The sequence below is a fragment of the Dermacentor variabilis genome, chromosome 2 (assembly GCF_050947875.1).
Source record: "Dermacentor variabilis isolate Ectoservices chromosome 2, ASM5094787v1, whole genome shotgun sequence".
Classification (NCBI taxonomy): domain Eukaryota; kingdom Metazoa; phylum Arthropoda; class Arachnida; order Ixodida; family Ixodidae; genus Dermacentor; species Dermacentor variabilis.
The window spans coordinates 99104281-99120051 of record NC_134569.1 but is presented as its reverse complement, the minus strand read 5'-3'; the positions used below and the strand labels follow the sequence as shown (position 1 = coordinate 99120051).

At 43.8% G+C, this 15771-nt stretch overlaps 1 protein-coding gene and 1 long non-coding RNA gene across 4 annotated transcripts in view; one reads left to right on the top strand and one right to left on the bottom strand.

The window, feature by feature from the left end:
• LOC142572374 (uncharacterized) overlaps window positions 1-15771 on the top strand; it is a 55163-nt gene that overhangs the window by 38031 nt on the left and 1361 nt on the right. The gene's annotated exons all lie outside the window — the stretch shown is intronic.
• Window positions 6841-15771, bottom strand: part of LOC142572371 (P2R1A-PPP2R2A-interacting phosphatase regulator 1) — a 46413-nt gene continuing 37482 nt past the window's right edge. For all 3 annotated transcript variants that reach the window (XM_075681449.1, XM_075681451.1, XM_075681450.1), the window contains one exon: window positions 6841-14220. The gene's annotated coding sequence lies outside the window, so the exon portion shown is untranslated. The remainder of the gene's footprint in view (window positions 14221-15771) is intronic.

Here is a 15771-nt window from a genome sequence, read left to right as displayed (position 1 = left end):
ATGAAACTTATAGGGAGGGACCCTGGGGCGGTAAGTATATTTTGTAACAACAAATTTCATTTTCGATTCTTAAAAATTATGGGGTCTTACGTGCCAAAACCACTTTCTGATTATGAGGCACACCGTAGTGGAGGACTCCGGAAATTTCGACCACCTGGGGTTCTTCAACGAGCACTTAAATATAAGTGCATGGGTGTTTTCGCATTTCGCCCCCATCGAAATGCGGCCGCCGTGGCCGGGATTCGATCCCGCGACCTCGTTCTCAGCAGCCCAATACCATAGCCACTGAGCAACCACGGCGGGTCATTTTCTATTCTATTCATCTATCATCGTTGAATCGGACGTCGGCGCAGCGCTGTCATCGCTGGCTTTGAATACTCGTCTCGGCGGTCGTTACGATATGGGGAATAGAAAGTGAAACGGATCGGTACAAAATGCGGGCACTATAGTTTGACGCGCGACATATATGTGTGGAGAGGAAGAGGGGCTGGGTGAGGGAGGGACAAGCACCGCTATAAAAGCTGATTTGCAGAGCGGGCTTAGCTGTTAATATACGAGCTTATTATGCAGCAAGGCCTTCAAGGCGCATGTTGAAACGCCGCTATAATTGTGATTTGGTTGCAAGTCGCCTTTCACTCATCAAAACCATAACCATTATAATCGCCATCGTCATCATCATCCCACTTAAGGGTCCGCTTCCCGGCGACCTCTCCTGTGACAGCAAACTTTGCCCCATGCCTGAAAATGCCCCATTCGAGTCACTCCATCCGATTTTCCACAGCCTTCGTGCGTGTTTTCCGTCCGTTGACGCCATTTCTGTAGATCTAATTAATAGGTCACTGGCCGTCTGTTTAACGAATTACATGACCTGACAAACTACACTCCTTCGACTTGATCTCAACGAGAATAACAGAAGCTACTGGCGTTTTCTCTCTAATATATGCAGACATGTGGCCTAAGGAAAAGCGTCAGTACTATAAATGCAGTTAAGCAGGGCCGGCTTTTCTCGTGGAGTACAATTCTTTAATCAAACAAAAAATTACAGGTCTTGGGCATTTTCATGGCGATAAACGCGTTGCTTCGTAGCGTAGCAAAATGCGTGCTAGCAACAAGATGATGTGCGAACTCCCAACGGTTTTATTTTCAGTCCGAACAGCTAGGTGACTTGTGCGCAGAATTCGCTAGCACACGCTAGTAATACTGCGACGGATCTAGTTGGTTGAACGTTCTATGTATACAAGCCACATGCTCGAACGAAAGATAAGACATTATTTGCGAGTTCGCGCGCCACCATTTTTTCTAACCTGCCCTTTGTTACGCTACACTCTTAAAACGCTTGTTGCACCCTTTGGGGTGTATATTTGTCCCACAACAATAATCTCCATCTGCCTTGCCTGCGTTTTCTTTCTTGAAAACTCGGCGCTCGCTACTTTCCTGTCGAGAATGCTGTGTCACACTGATAAAGCGCAAGCCGTTCGTGACTGGAAAGTACCGGGCTCGCAGCGTTAAAGGAAGGAAACGCGGGCAAAACAGATGACCATTATTGTTGTGGGGCAAGACACGCCCCAAATAGTGTAATTTTTTAAAGAGTGTACGAAGCTGCCCGTCTAGCCACGATCTTGCACCAAATAGTCTCCGTCGCAGTATTACAATTCCCTCGTGCACTTGAAGTCATCACGCGTTGCGCGTACAAATATATACCAGAGTCGTGCTATAATTTCAACAAACGCAAATATGATTTCAACAGCATCATTACTATAGCAGGTAAATCGTAACCGAGTCCGTAGACGGCAGCGCATGCAACCAATACCTTAGCTGCAAACCTTTAAAGTTAGCTTTCTTGCACAATGATATGCATAGAGGCGAAGCCAAGCGAACATTGCACGGGCGCAATAACGCGTGCCCCATAAGCTCGCCGGCATAATTCGCGCATGCGCGCACCCCTTTGAACGAAGGATCACGCATGAGTTATTCCGAATACCTGATTAAAAATGCGCTTCTTCAAATTGTCGGCGAAAAAGAATCACGATGTCCCTCTCTGCTGGATTACAAGCAGTTATCGAGGCACAAAACCCAAATGCATCTGACACTACCATTTATAGAACCCGGAACATTCATTCGAGTTAGAGCTGCAACTTTTGAACGCCACTCGCACTCGAACGCTTTTCTACTCTTCCCACGAACCCTCCTCTATGGCTATTAAATACGTCATACTACCGATACTCGCCCATCTCTCGCCTTTTGCTTAGAGGAAGCCAACTTTAGCGCTATGCCGGCGAAATCTTCGGCGTTATTGTATATTCGTAGAGGTATACCTTCCGTTTTCTATGCCTTATTTCGGCGCTCCGATGGAGAAGATGCTTCACAAAGTCCCCATGCATTTTGCTGGAAACGTAACAATTCGCCCCTGCATTCCAGATGTCAATGACCGCTGGCGTCCTGCGATTGCGAGGGCTCCCAAGCGCGTGCCAAATAAGTGAAGTGGGAGCTTCGTAACAGATCACAAGCGGCGATGCGAAAGTAAGAAATGCTGCGTCAGCAACAGCCAAAAGAAACAGGCAAAGAAGCACGCTTTAATTGGACGGCGAACTTCTGTAGCTTTTGTTAAAGACAGCATCTCTTTCTGGACGGCTATGTCCAGCCCCTTCATAACAGACGCATGCACACAAGCTAGTCGATATCACTAACGCGAAAACAGGGCTGAAACCTCGATGAATGGATTATTACATTTCCTGCAGCGTACCGCCTACTGACCGCATGCTAACGCATCGCTTTCCTGTTTCGTGAAAATGACATTTGTCGTGTTGGACGTTCTCTTTTCTCTCTTAATTTTTTTCCGCATCAAATTGTAATTACCCTTATACTAGGTGCAGTTTACGTACATTGTAACAATGAAACATAAGTGGTACGCGATATTTAAAGAAAATAAAATGAAATAAAAAAATTGTGATAATTCAGCCATCTATAGATATAGGCTCCTTGCCCTCCTGTGCGCGTTTGCTTTGACCCCGACAACCAGTTTCACAAAACTGCTATATTCCAGTCTAAAGCAGCGAATTTTATAAGAAAGAAGTTTTACGAAATTATCAGGATAATGAAAGCTTCTCTGCTCCTTCAGTATTGCAATGATAGATATTTTTTTATTATACCATAGTTAAATTTTACTGCACCAGTATCATTATGTTTACCCTGTGCGGCATGCACGTATATATATAGGGGGACCATATTTTACGCTGATGAGCAGCAAAAATGGAATAGATTCTCATGCTTCTAAGAACAAAAGGCTAAATGGTTGAATTGTGAAGACACTGCGTGCAATAAAACTGTGCATCAGAATCATGCGACAAGCTTGCCAGAATTGCGAGACATATATGGCATATGCGTACATTTCATTGCTAAGGGGGCGTGTTTTCGAAACTAGACTTCTGCTCAGAAGCCACGAATATATGCCGATATATGCCTCCATGTTTACTGATCGACCACCACAATTGTGAAAGTTAAGGGGAAAAAAAAACTATTTTTACTTATGCGCAACATAACAATGATCAGAGAGGAACGCAGCAGCGGAGAGAAATGTGTAGTCACCAACTCGTCGCCACCGCGCTATTTTCTGAGCGAGCAACATTAACGCAATCTATCTGGAGCAGGCGGCCGCAAATAGTAAACCGTCCTCACCGCCGCGCCACGCGCGCTTGCTTGCGCATCCGAGACTGGCGCGCGTCTGCGCCGAAAGCTCGCAGCGGTCGCTTTAAGTACACACGTACACAGCACGGCAGCAACGACAAATTGTTGACCCAACCGAGTCACCACATGCTTTGAGGACTCGGACAAGGTCGCGCACTGCACTCACCTTCGAAAGCTTTGACTGTTCCTAGATTCGTCCCAACTGGAGCCGGGCGTCTGCACGCGTGCACCCTGCCCTCCGCGCAGAAGACAGCGTTCACTGATCGCACGATAAGTTGCAAGTGTCTCTTTGCCACTTCTCGACTCGCTTTCGGCAAGCGCGTTATGGTGTTCCGGTGACCGCCGCTGTTCGCGCAAGCCCTGTGCAACATCCAGTGGAAGGCACTTTTACGGGCGCTGCGCTCCTCTGCGGCTGTGCTCTTGAGCAGGCGTCCCCGGCCGCTAGATGCAACGGCGCGCGCGTGCGGTTACCGTGCCCGCGGAGGACTGTGACGGTATGGCAGGCCGATGGAGCAGTGGAACCCGTGGAGCAGCGGCCCGAGCAAACTGCTGATAACTCCCTCCCTCCGCTACTTCCGCCTTAGAGACGAAAGAAAAAGCGAAAGCGGTGTATGAAACGGAAGTATCTCAGCGCCCTCTCAGCAGTGCTAGAAAGCGAAACTGAAACTTCAACCACATGACGTAACCACGAACTCACCGTGCCACATCACGACGCTATTAGGTATTTTTTTTTTACCGACACTTTGTGCAGGCTCGTGTAGACGCTTGCCTTGCGCCTGCGCACAAACGTTGGGCGATTTCTCAAATGACCGTGTTCGTACCTCTCGCCATAGAGTTTCCTACAAAATTAATTTTGTAGGAAACTCTATGCCTCTCGCCACCTCTCGCACTTTATGCTCTCTGCCTGTTCTCTGCGTTCTCCACCACTTAGGAAGAACTCTGAAGTGGACGAAACCGAAAGTACTTCGAAGTTCAGCGGGCGGGAGAAACGAAACTGAAAGTTACCAACTCGCAAGTGGACGAAACGAATCTGAAAGTTATCAAAGTACCGTATTACTGGAGCAGTGCATCGAGCACTGTTATCCGACTGCGAAGAAAGCGGCGAACTCTAGGTATAACCAAAGTATGAATACGGAAGCGAAATGTGAAACTTGCTGAGCCGTGGGAGCGCGCCCAGTCATGATGGGGTTTTGTTGATGCACTCGGCGCGTTTCGGTAGTCCTCGGCCGCTAGTCAAGGTAAAAATATGGCTTCATTGGGTTGATGAAGCAAGCACACCAGCGCTATGGGATAAGACAGTCGCGGACTTGTGGTTTATCTACAGCTCATCATTCGCGTCGGTCGGGACAAGTGCAAGGTTAAGAGTTCTTCGCCAATCAAAGACCGTTTAGCCGAATTCAGTTTCCTGCAGAGGGAACTCTGGCGTGCAATTCTTCAGCCATCATGGGAATGATGGGAAGTACATGGACTTATCTGATCTTTGTGCTTGTGGATTCAAACGTTCTTGTGGCTGCCTATAACGCCTTGCATGCCTTCAATGTCGCAAATTTCTGAGCAATCTACACTTTTAAAAATGCAGAAAACGCGGCGAACACGCACAATCGCTACTTCATAATTTCAATATCTGGCTTCTGTGCTGGAGGTTCTGTGCTCCAATCCTGCCGTCAGACAATTTCAATAATGTTTCTTTGCTTACTACGCATTACTTTCCTGAAAATGACGAGTTCACGGAACTGATTGAAGCCAAAACTACAAAGTTAGGCAAATCCATGGAGGAGAGCAAATCTATACTTCCTATAATTTCCATGCTACAGTGAACTGTACCCAGTGCACTGTAGCCATGCCTGTCTGAACCTGTCTGTAGCCTGTCTGAACCAACGTCGGTCTGAACCATTGCATGCAACTCCCATAGACACTATGCGCCAGAGACCCTTCTAGTAATTATTGAGTGAAACTCTATGGTCGAATGGGCCGATTTACCGCAGCGCTCTAGCGCCTACGACCAACTTTCACTTCTCTCCGGGTAAAAAGTGTATAATTTTGACACGACTTATTGCAATACGAATTATATTCGACACTTAAGACGAATTTTTCTCTATCACCATGATGTTCCGTGTAAAGTCCAAGTGCCATAATATGGTGTCCCGCGTGCTATGGGTGCAAGATTGAGCCGAGGAGGATGGTGGCTGGATGCGCGGTCTCCGCGCGCCCAATGTTGGAGGTCAAATCATTTCTTTCTCTATGGTCAAATGATCAAGCGCGAGCTAGGGGGACACCAGGCACGTCACCTCCTCCAGCTCGACCATGCCTAATGGCGCGGTTCAGCGCATGCGCGGCCCGCGCGCCGCATCCGCGATGGGTGCAAAAGCTCGGCGAGCCCAGATCGCCCCTTGTGCGCCTATTGCTTAAGGTCGCGTAATCTCAAGTTTCGGAGGCGTTGAAGCGAGGGGCAGAACGAAGCGTTCGCTATCCGCTGCCGGCGCTCATCACGCCAGCGAGTGTTCGCGGTCATCGAATGACATTAGTTCATGCCTGCCTATGCGCGCTACCATGCTTGTCAATTTAATTAGTAACTGAATGTTCACAGCAATTTATACGGCCTATAACACTATGAACCTTACTTCATATAGATGTCTAATACTTTGATATCGCTATCAATGCTTCGCCTTTTGGGGCAAAGCCAAGTAACTGCACTCACACATTAGTGGCACACTTCACGACTAGCCAAGTTCTACGAATATGTGTGTTCCATGAAGGCCTAATACAGGTGTCATACGAGCACATTCGATCGCAATTGGGCTGATTGGCTTTTCTTCAGCTTGTGCAAAGGAGCCAATGACAATCGATAAATTCGATCTGGATCGATCGCAATCAAGTGTCCCATTTGTCACAGGCATTATTTCTCATTATACAACTGCTGCACCTCCTCAATATGTTTCTGGAAGATGTAATTGGAAAAAGAATTCACAAAGACAGCGTAATGAAGAGAAATCTTTCGATCTTGCATTAGATGCTGGCTACATTCTTGCACAGCAGACAACTAAATTTCTTGGTATGCTTGGTATAAGTTAAAGGCAACAGGATGTATGTAAACTGTATGCTAACTTTCAAAGTGCACAGTTAGCAGCAAAAGAAAACAAAAGTGAAGCAGGCAGATCAATGGATAAAATTTTAATAGGTGCTCTCTCATCTTTATGCACTTGCAAGTGCATAAGCACTACAGTTTGAGACGACAGCAAAAACAATTGCGCATGAATGTGCATCAACATTGGCTGCACGCCTAATAACGAGCAATCCACCTGATATGTTTACATAATATACAAATAAAGAGCACTCATTCTGTGTGTACAGTATATATAATGAATTGTGGCTGCTTTGACAAGCAGACTAAGCATCAGAGAAGCTTTCATCAAAAAAAAACAATATTTCTCGCATAGCATACATACATATATATAAACAAGGACATCTCAGCAAGTCTCATCAACAGTACTAGGTTACCAAACACATGTGATAAACTCCATATATTCAACAAAGCTCTATATGTGTGGAGATGTACTTTCTTTGTGAAGATGTTGCAGTACTCTAGCAATTCACAGAATTGAACTCATGAATGCCCAGCTTCAGATGCTGGTATGATTTCAGAAAAACCAGCAAAGCTCAACAAACAGACAGCCATGACAAGTTCCCTCTGCTAGCTTGAGGAACTTAATTTAGACATTTGAAATGCACACCAGGGTCCAGATTTTCTTGTTTTTTTTTTTCGCACATCAACACTGGCTCGCACGTTGCCATGCTGCCACCATTTCCAGCAACGGCCTTTCAGCAGTGTATGACAAGGAACGTTTATCAACAGAAGGAATTGTTACAAAATCTGGCCCCAGGAATTAGTGGTATCTTTGAATACACGAAACAAAAGAAATCTAGCCGAATAGACCAAAGTTTAAGATGCCCTGTGGTGTCTGCGCACTGAAGTGCAGACTGTGCATATCATGTTCACATGAAGTTCAATCTGCCAGACATCACTAACGAGAATTGTACAACTGCATTTGACTTGCACTTTCTTTTAGCACATATTTTTAAATTGTTGTGGCAAAGACAAACAGGAGAGCTAAAGGAAATGGGGGAAGCATAAAGTAAGGAGACCATTGCAGGTAAATATAAATATTTTGTTCTTAGGTGACAAAGAAACAATAACTATGGCAAAAAAGCAACAAGATTGCATTATACACACATCTCTATTCATGTTGCTGCAAAGTGCCTTTGCAGACTTAAAAATACAGTTAGCCAGTGGAAGTGTTTGTTAGCAACAAGAGACCTGCTAGTAAATGAACCCTAAAGAAATAAAATGCAAAAGAAACAAGCATAGCTAAGACTAAAAAGAGACGTTTTAAGAGCTCTTAAATGTGATAAGGCACGAAAAAGCAAATATTTTCATTCTTATTGGCAAAGTGATGGTGGGCACAAATTTTTAACACACAAGTGGAATTTACAAAGAACAGCTGTTTTCTGCACAAATTTCTGGTACGCACTGCCAGCTTGCATTTCCAAATCTACATGGCTACGAATCTTAACAAGATTACACGCTTACAAATACATCCCTCAGGAAACACCTATCGCTAACACAGAAAACATTCCATGCTAACACAGAAAACATCGCACATTTTCAGGTCTACCAAATCATCTCTGCGAGGGACAGACAGGCATGCACATTATAAGAGGCACTGCTCACAGATGTGTACTTGAAGTCCAAGTAAAGGCGATATCTCTAACATGAGCTTTATGTAGAACAGTGAACATGCACCCATGGTCAAGAATGGATGTATGTGGAAATCAATGCTGATGGGTAAAGAAAAATTCGATTAAAACCAGGCACCTAGCCTAAGATTATTAAGACTGCACCTGTGTTGGTGCATGAACATGCAGTCTGTGCATTTCGTGTTGACACAAAAATCAAAAGTGTCAAGATTTTTTTTTTACCAGTGCGATTTAGTTTGCTTTCCATACCTTTGACTGCCAATTTTTCCTATGTAAATTCTCCTGTGCAGCTTTACTGCCTGAAATTTATTTCACTCACATGCATTGTCCACTTGCAAACTAACATGAAATGTAGTGATTTCCTTTATTTCACCCTATTCTATTCTAGTCGTACATTGCTTGCAACAGCCTATTCTGGTGACAACAAAGGCAGAATGCTGCTCAAGACTGTGACTAAGCATGAAATATAATGAAAGTTTGGTAGAAATGTTGCACCAGTTTGGCCTAGGATGAGAATACTAACACATTAAACACTACTGCTCTGCAGACTGGTCAGACGCTTACTTTTGGCTTTTAACGAACAATTGGTTTGCAAATTCAGCTGCATCAAGAGAAAAAAAGTAAACGTGAGCAAAGGGCACACATCTCTTGAGACAAGAACGTGTCACGGATCAGATATATGCTTGCTTTCACTTGTGTTCATATAGTAAACAGTGCTTGTTGTCCTAGCCTGTCTTATTTGTTCAATTTTTCACACTTCCTCAGTTAACATGCCTCGACAAACAGTTTTGCTAGAATAAAAGCGTAAAAGCGGCAGAGTACAGAATCCTTCAACCCTGCAGCTGCAGTTCAACTAATTTATTTGCTTATAACAACATTCAGATGCTCCCTTATGACCAGAATGTCAAACGAGGGCAAGAGGTATGCGTATAGTTGCCATTCTATCAGCCTTGCGATTCAACCTACTTCGTTCTTGCAATGCAAGTTACCATCCCATTGTGATCGCAACATTTATGGCTTCCTTGGAAAGGTGTGCAGATGCAACTATCAGATGCAAAAAAATGCGAAACTAAACCAAAGTCTGCAAAAATAAGTCAAAGACATAGGCGTCGTTTCCTTATGCACCATTAGCCACTGCCAAACAAAGTTACGATTACACTTCAAATCTGCACGCATCCTTATAGCACCTGCCACAAAGCTCTGCTGTTTGCAGAGCCAATATTGCTTTGCCTGTGTCTGTATCTTAAAACTGATAAAATGCCTCGAAACTTCATGAACAGACACACCATATCTTCTTATTCTTATCACAACGGCTTAGGACTAAAGAAGGTAATATACAACAAATTATCCACCCTCTCTTTTCCAGGCAAAACAGCAAAAGTGCAAGAAACACAGAGAGGTTGATGGCCCTGACAGAAATAACTTAGAGTTTAAATAAACTTCACGGTAAAGACAAAGCTTTGGGTTTTCAGTGCAACATCCAGGACTAACCCTACTCTACGACTGTGCTCTTCCATCACCTCCGAGGTGTGGCCTTCGCGAGATACTACTTCATAGGGCTGGCACGTAAATCATGTCTACCAAACATAATAACAATCGTAACAATCAAAGCAAAGGAAAGGCTTGAAAATTTATGCAGCAATATCTTCACAGCTCTTACCACTTAAACTTGGAGTAGGGAACTGGCTAGTGAAGTACGCTTCAACTGATATCTGTATAAACACGTCGGATCGACTGCCCATTGTGGCAATAAATAACAATGCCCTAGAAACCTTGGCATTACCAGAATTCACTACACACCAAAAGAAAAGCCCAAAGTGTTCAATGTAAGTTAAAGAAAAACAAATACAATGCTCACAGCGGTAAGAGTGGATTCAAGTCTTCAGATGCCTTCAGTAAAGGCAAGCCAGTTCCAAAAGTTGCAGTTGTGCAGAGCTGTACCATGGTAACACTGAACCTTCAGTTTGTAAACATGATGACAGTCAGAAAACAGCTGTCAACTTGAGATCGAACAAATCGTGTTCAATTTGGAAGTTTCCATTCTGCTGCATTTTTACATAAGTACATAGGTTTGCAAATAAGCACAAATCTGAATCCCCTTCACATACCTTCTCTAATGACACACTGTGAATGCCACTGCCAAAGGCACTTGATTTTTCTTTTGCCGCATTTCCTAGTGACTATAGTGCCCGTCATGCCATGCTTTCATGAACGCTGTCAGTGCTACCTGCATAAGAGGAATCGTGGAAGGATGATTCGAGAAATAAGCATCATGCATGCAATATGAAGCCTGCATGGTGAAATAGCTAGTTAAGCACATACAGTGCCCCATTTAATAGCACAATCATATTTTATTTCATTTTCTACAGCACTGACAACACATAGAAAACAAACAAAGTAGGCACTTTCATTGTCTGCTTTTCCTCACTTGTGTGTTGGCTGCAATGTAGAAAAAGTTGTGTGGATCGCCAACAAGCTTGTCTTGATCTTTTGGACAAATCAAGGAATAAGTGAAGCAGTCTAGCTGTGAACTATGCCTTAAGAAATGCCCTAAGATGTCATGGTGAAACTGAAGGTTCAATGCTATTAGTATAACACCACCAACCACAGCACCAAACATAGAGAGAACCTGCTCTACACAAGCATGGCAATTGTGGAAGTTCGGCATCTTATGGCCTCAGAAATTTTTGGCACAAGCTGTATGGGTGCCGAGGTAGCACAAGCACCTGTGTGCCTTAGCCATAGCAGTGGCACAAGAGAAGACGCCAAGTTACATTTGACGCCTGTCAGCTGCTTAGCACTCGCTAGTTTAGATTGTCTAGCCATGCCGACACATCACAAAGGCATCACCCAAACGCTAAAGTTGGCAAAACACTGGAGCCAGAAGAGAGCAAAGAATTTTCACAGATGGCACATGAACCGAAAGCTGCAATCCACAGTTTTGTTCGTGACCGCCGCAAAGCAACGCTCAATACAATACTTGGCTGCACAGGAGTCGCAGGAAATATGTTTTTTTCCAGCCAGCTCCAGTGTTCAAAAAGAAAAAGAATAAAGAAAGAAAGTTGGTTGTGAAGAAGGCTACCAGTAGAGTCAAGTAGAGTAAGCACCATATATGCCTTCAGACCGTTCCAATTCTTGCATGTCATCAAACTCTTGAGAACCCAAATGTGGGAAGAGAAAAAAGTTGCATAAAGGCAAGAAACTTGTCATTTTTGAGGAACACACTACTATACAGAGCATAACATATTGTAAACCAGGCTCTTACAGCCGTGACCAAAACAAAGAAGTTGACCCAAGGTCTGCTGTTCTTTCTGTACAAGTAGCTATACAAAAGCAAAAATACCAACATAACTGCCCTCATGTTTGTCAAATGTTAGTCAGCCAAAAGTTGTACCAGACAACTAATGGTCTTAGCTGACAGAGGTGCACATGCACAACAAAGGCAAAATATTTTGTAAAAACAGTGCCCAACGTGTCCTCAGTACCAGACACCTACAAGCATTCAGCACACTGTGTCACACAAACAAGTTCTTCAAAGAAATAGGCATGCCACCATCAGTTATGCATATTTATATATATATATATCTATATATGTATATATGTACACACACAGAACACACACATGCTCTACCACTGTTTGTACACACTACAAGAAATGAGACAGGGTGATGCGACATTTTGCTTTGTAGGCATTAACTGTTTCGGCTGGTCACGCTCAGCACCACAAGACTAGTGCATTCCCCTTCTCATCTTCCCATATTGCCTGTTTTCAACAATGAAAAGAGCATTGAGCAGCAAGCAATCACACAATCCACCAGGCCTCGCAGCAGTTGCCTTGCACCCAGATTTTCTGCACCGAACTACACCAGAAACAACTTTCTGCAGCAGCAACGGGAAGTACTCTAGGGTCAAGCGTCTTCACACGTACGAGGGGTGTTCCGAAAGAAAGTTTTATCGTTCTTTTTTAAAAGAGAAGATGGTGCCCCAGGTGAAACAAACAATCGCTATAAGAATCCATGGCCGTTGCTGCTTCAACGACGGAAGGAGTGTCAGCGGAAAGTGAATGACGCATGCGCAGAGCGCCGAAGAGAGAGTAGCAGCAGACCAGCTTGCTCAAAATCATTCGAGTACAAACCACAATGGCAGACAACATGTGCTGACAACGTGGTCGCCAGTGGAAGCGTGTGCTGCTATCTGGGATGAATGGGCATGTGGGACTAGTGTGTTCGTAATCCATGAACACCTACAGATCGCTCATGGTGAAGAGGTCATGTCTTGGGCCTTGCATTGCAGGGCACCGAGTTTTACCAGAGTGGTTTCTTCAAACTGATTGCACACTACAACAAATGTCTCAATGTTGGTGGTGACTATGTAGAATTACAGTGCAAGGTGTATAGTTCATGATGCCATGGTGTATTTTTTTTTGGCAATAAAATTTCCATGTGAAAATAAATGACAAAACTTACTTTCAGAAGGTCACTCATATAATTTGCGGAGCGGTCGGAACTAGCTTTGCACCGTCATCACTTTCAGTTTTGATGCTTACAATGCCACCATAGCAGAAACAGAAGGGCTTTAGCCAGAAATTTCGTAACAGTTTTGCCGCCTTCCTATAGCAACAAACACTGAACCATGAAAGCCTTAATGCCCTACTCATGCGATGACGGTATTTGAACAATTGCAAATTCATGGTGAAGCAAGGGAAGTCGGTGTCGTGTTCCTTAAACTGTTTTGCACACACACTTTCTTTGGCTATAAATTTAGGCTTAGGTCAAATGAAAACACATTGTTAAACATGGAAATGTTGATAAAGAATGGCTAAACAGTGGACGAACAAGGGAAACCTCTGCGTCGAGTAAACTTTTTGAAATGACTGCTTCAGGCAGAGACTTGCCATGCTTGTAGGTTATTGATCCCTTCAAGTTTCCTTCTTGAGCACTTTTTGTTTTGTAGAAAAAGAAGGAATTATTTTATTTAACATGCTAAAAGTGAGCATCAAGTTGAGGCTATAGGAGTGCCGCACACAAAGTTGTCACCAGGTATACATGCTGATCCAACTTTGGTGCTCAAGCAAATTGCAGAAAGCCTGTGGCATTGCTTGCTGCTCTTATGGATGCCATAGCATCCAGAAAGAGCTAATGCGGTTAAAATATAGCCAGGCAAGACGGACCATGCAACTTTTAATCACTTTTACAACGACTCCTCTTAACGGACCTGAATGGTTTTATACCAAGACGACGACAGGAAAGTCACGATCCAGGGATATTTCGAGCTGTACCTTTATGGCTGTACTTTCTGCCACCCAATAATGTTTGCTTTGCAGACCAACCAGTATCGAGGCAGTTGCCACACAATTTTTGCAAGTGGCAGCATGTACAACTCCATCTATGTTGAAGCAAGTGTTTTGCACAACAGTCAAGGGTGCAACAGGGCATTGCAGAACGGATATGCATAAGGATCTACAGCAACAGCATTCGTTGTAGTGTTTTGCGAGTTTTCCCGACACTGGTCTCCCTCTACCAGGAGCAGAAAAAAAAAAGTCAAGGGGGCACAGTCGAAGTTCAAGCATAAACAAAAGGAATTCTTTCGAACAATAAATAACAACTACGACACAAGCAAAAACCCGGAGTATACATTTGCTTGGATATCCGAAGGCAGTGCTCGTTGTCAACTCTTGTGCACACATTGTGAGGCACTGGATGACGCGTGAGGCGGTTTGCTTGCAGGTGGTCGACAGCCATCCCAGTGATGAAAGGGTACTTCTTTCTTGAAGGTGGCAACCTGAAAATAAAGAACAGCATAGAAGTTTAAGAGGAGGGGGGAGGGCAAAGGTGAAAATCATGAAAGCAGACACAAACTGCCCATTCTTCACAAATTGTGGCCCATGTTTCTTGCACATTCCTTGCTCTCAAGACATTTTCTTCAGTGTCACCAAGCTTCAAGTGTGTTTGCATTTACTGTACGCAGCTTCATAGGAAGAACACATAATTTTCACGACGAAAGTCGAAGAAACATTATGGAGAAAATGTGCAGTTGTACCTAAGTCGCAGCCCTAAAGTCTAGTGGACAGGTGAGCTCAGTGACTACCTAGCTGTCACCTTAGCGCATACAGTGACAGTTTACGCATGATGGGGAGATGTCCGACACAGCCACAGACATCCAACTTGCACACACACATGTATCTCAGGCACAATTGCAAATGAAAGTAAAAGCTTGTCAAATCCAATCTCATGGGCACGTTTGAATGCTAGTTCGAACAAAATTAAACTTCAACTCCCAAATGTCACAGAAAAGTCATCATATATAGTAACAGGATGATGGACAGCATCTGAAAAAGCTGTTCCTTGTTTGTGTGTGTACGCATACACGCACACACACGCACGCACACATTTGAAACTAGATTTCAAAAAGTGATGACCACGGTCGAATTATTTCGTTAGATCTGGAAGTTCGTAAAATCGAGAAAGAAATTTTTTGGTCCTTCAAAATCTAAAATTGCAACATAGCGACACGCAAAAGCTACTGCAGCATTGTATTTGTCGCTAATCCAGTCATCTGCCGCATAAACCACGAAATAACGAAAGCAACCACCACCGCTACTACCGAGGTGGAGTTGAGTCGGCTGTTCCATGCATGGGTGCGGCATGCAGCTTCATCAATATAAAGCTAGGGATGTGACCATGGCGCCTAGATGTTTTAACGCGATAGCTTTGGAGCACATGCTCGAAGAAGAACCTGTCTGTGTCAAGATTAGAAAAAAAATTGCCATTTTTTACTGATTTATTTCAGGAAAAACTTCGTTAAATCGAGTTCTACCAAGTTTATTTCATTAATTCGGGTTCATGATAAAACTGAACCCTATGGGTACCTGTTGGGGGATTGGAAATTTCTTTGTTAGATCGGGAACTTCATAAAATCGGGTTTCGTTAGATCCGAGTTTTATCTGTGTATAAAAATGAAACAAGTACCCCATTCTTTTTTTTTTCCCTTGGAAAATGATCCTCATCCCTTTATGTTTCTTGTTCTTGTTTTTAAAGCAATGTGGCCAACTGCCAATGCTTCTTAGCTGACTATTCACTGCGAGATTAAACTACAGGTGGCCACTGCCATGTTAGTGTGGACTTGAAAGAAGTGCAAGCTGTCATTCAACGGGGCACTGACACTCAGCCACACAGTTCATTTCAACACTTATACGGGGTTCTTTGTGTATGTTTCACTTGCGTTCCACCTACTCTTAATATCCTTGCACAAGCGAATATAATACTGCATCTTATGCAAATTTTGCAGTGGTTTAGAAAAGTTTATTCCTGTGCATCAAGGTAGAGTGCAGTA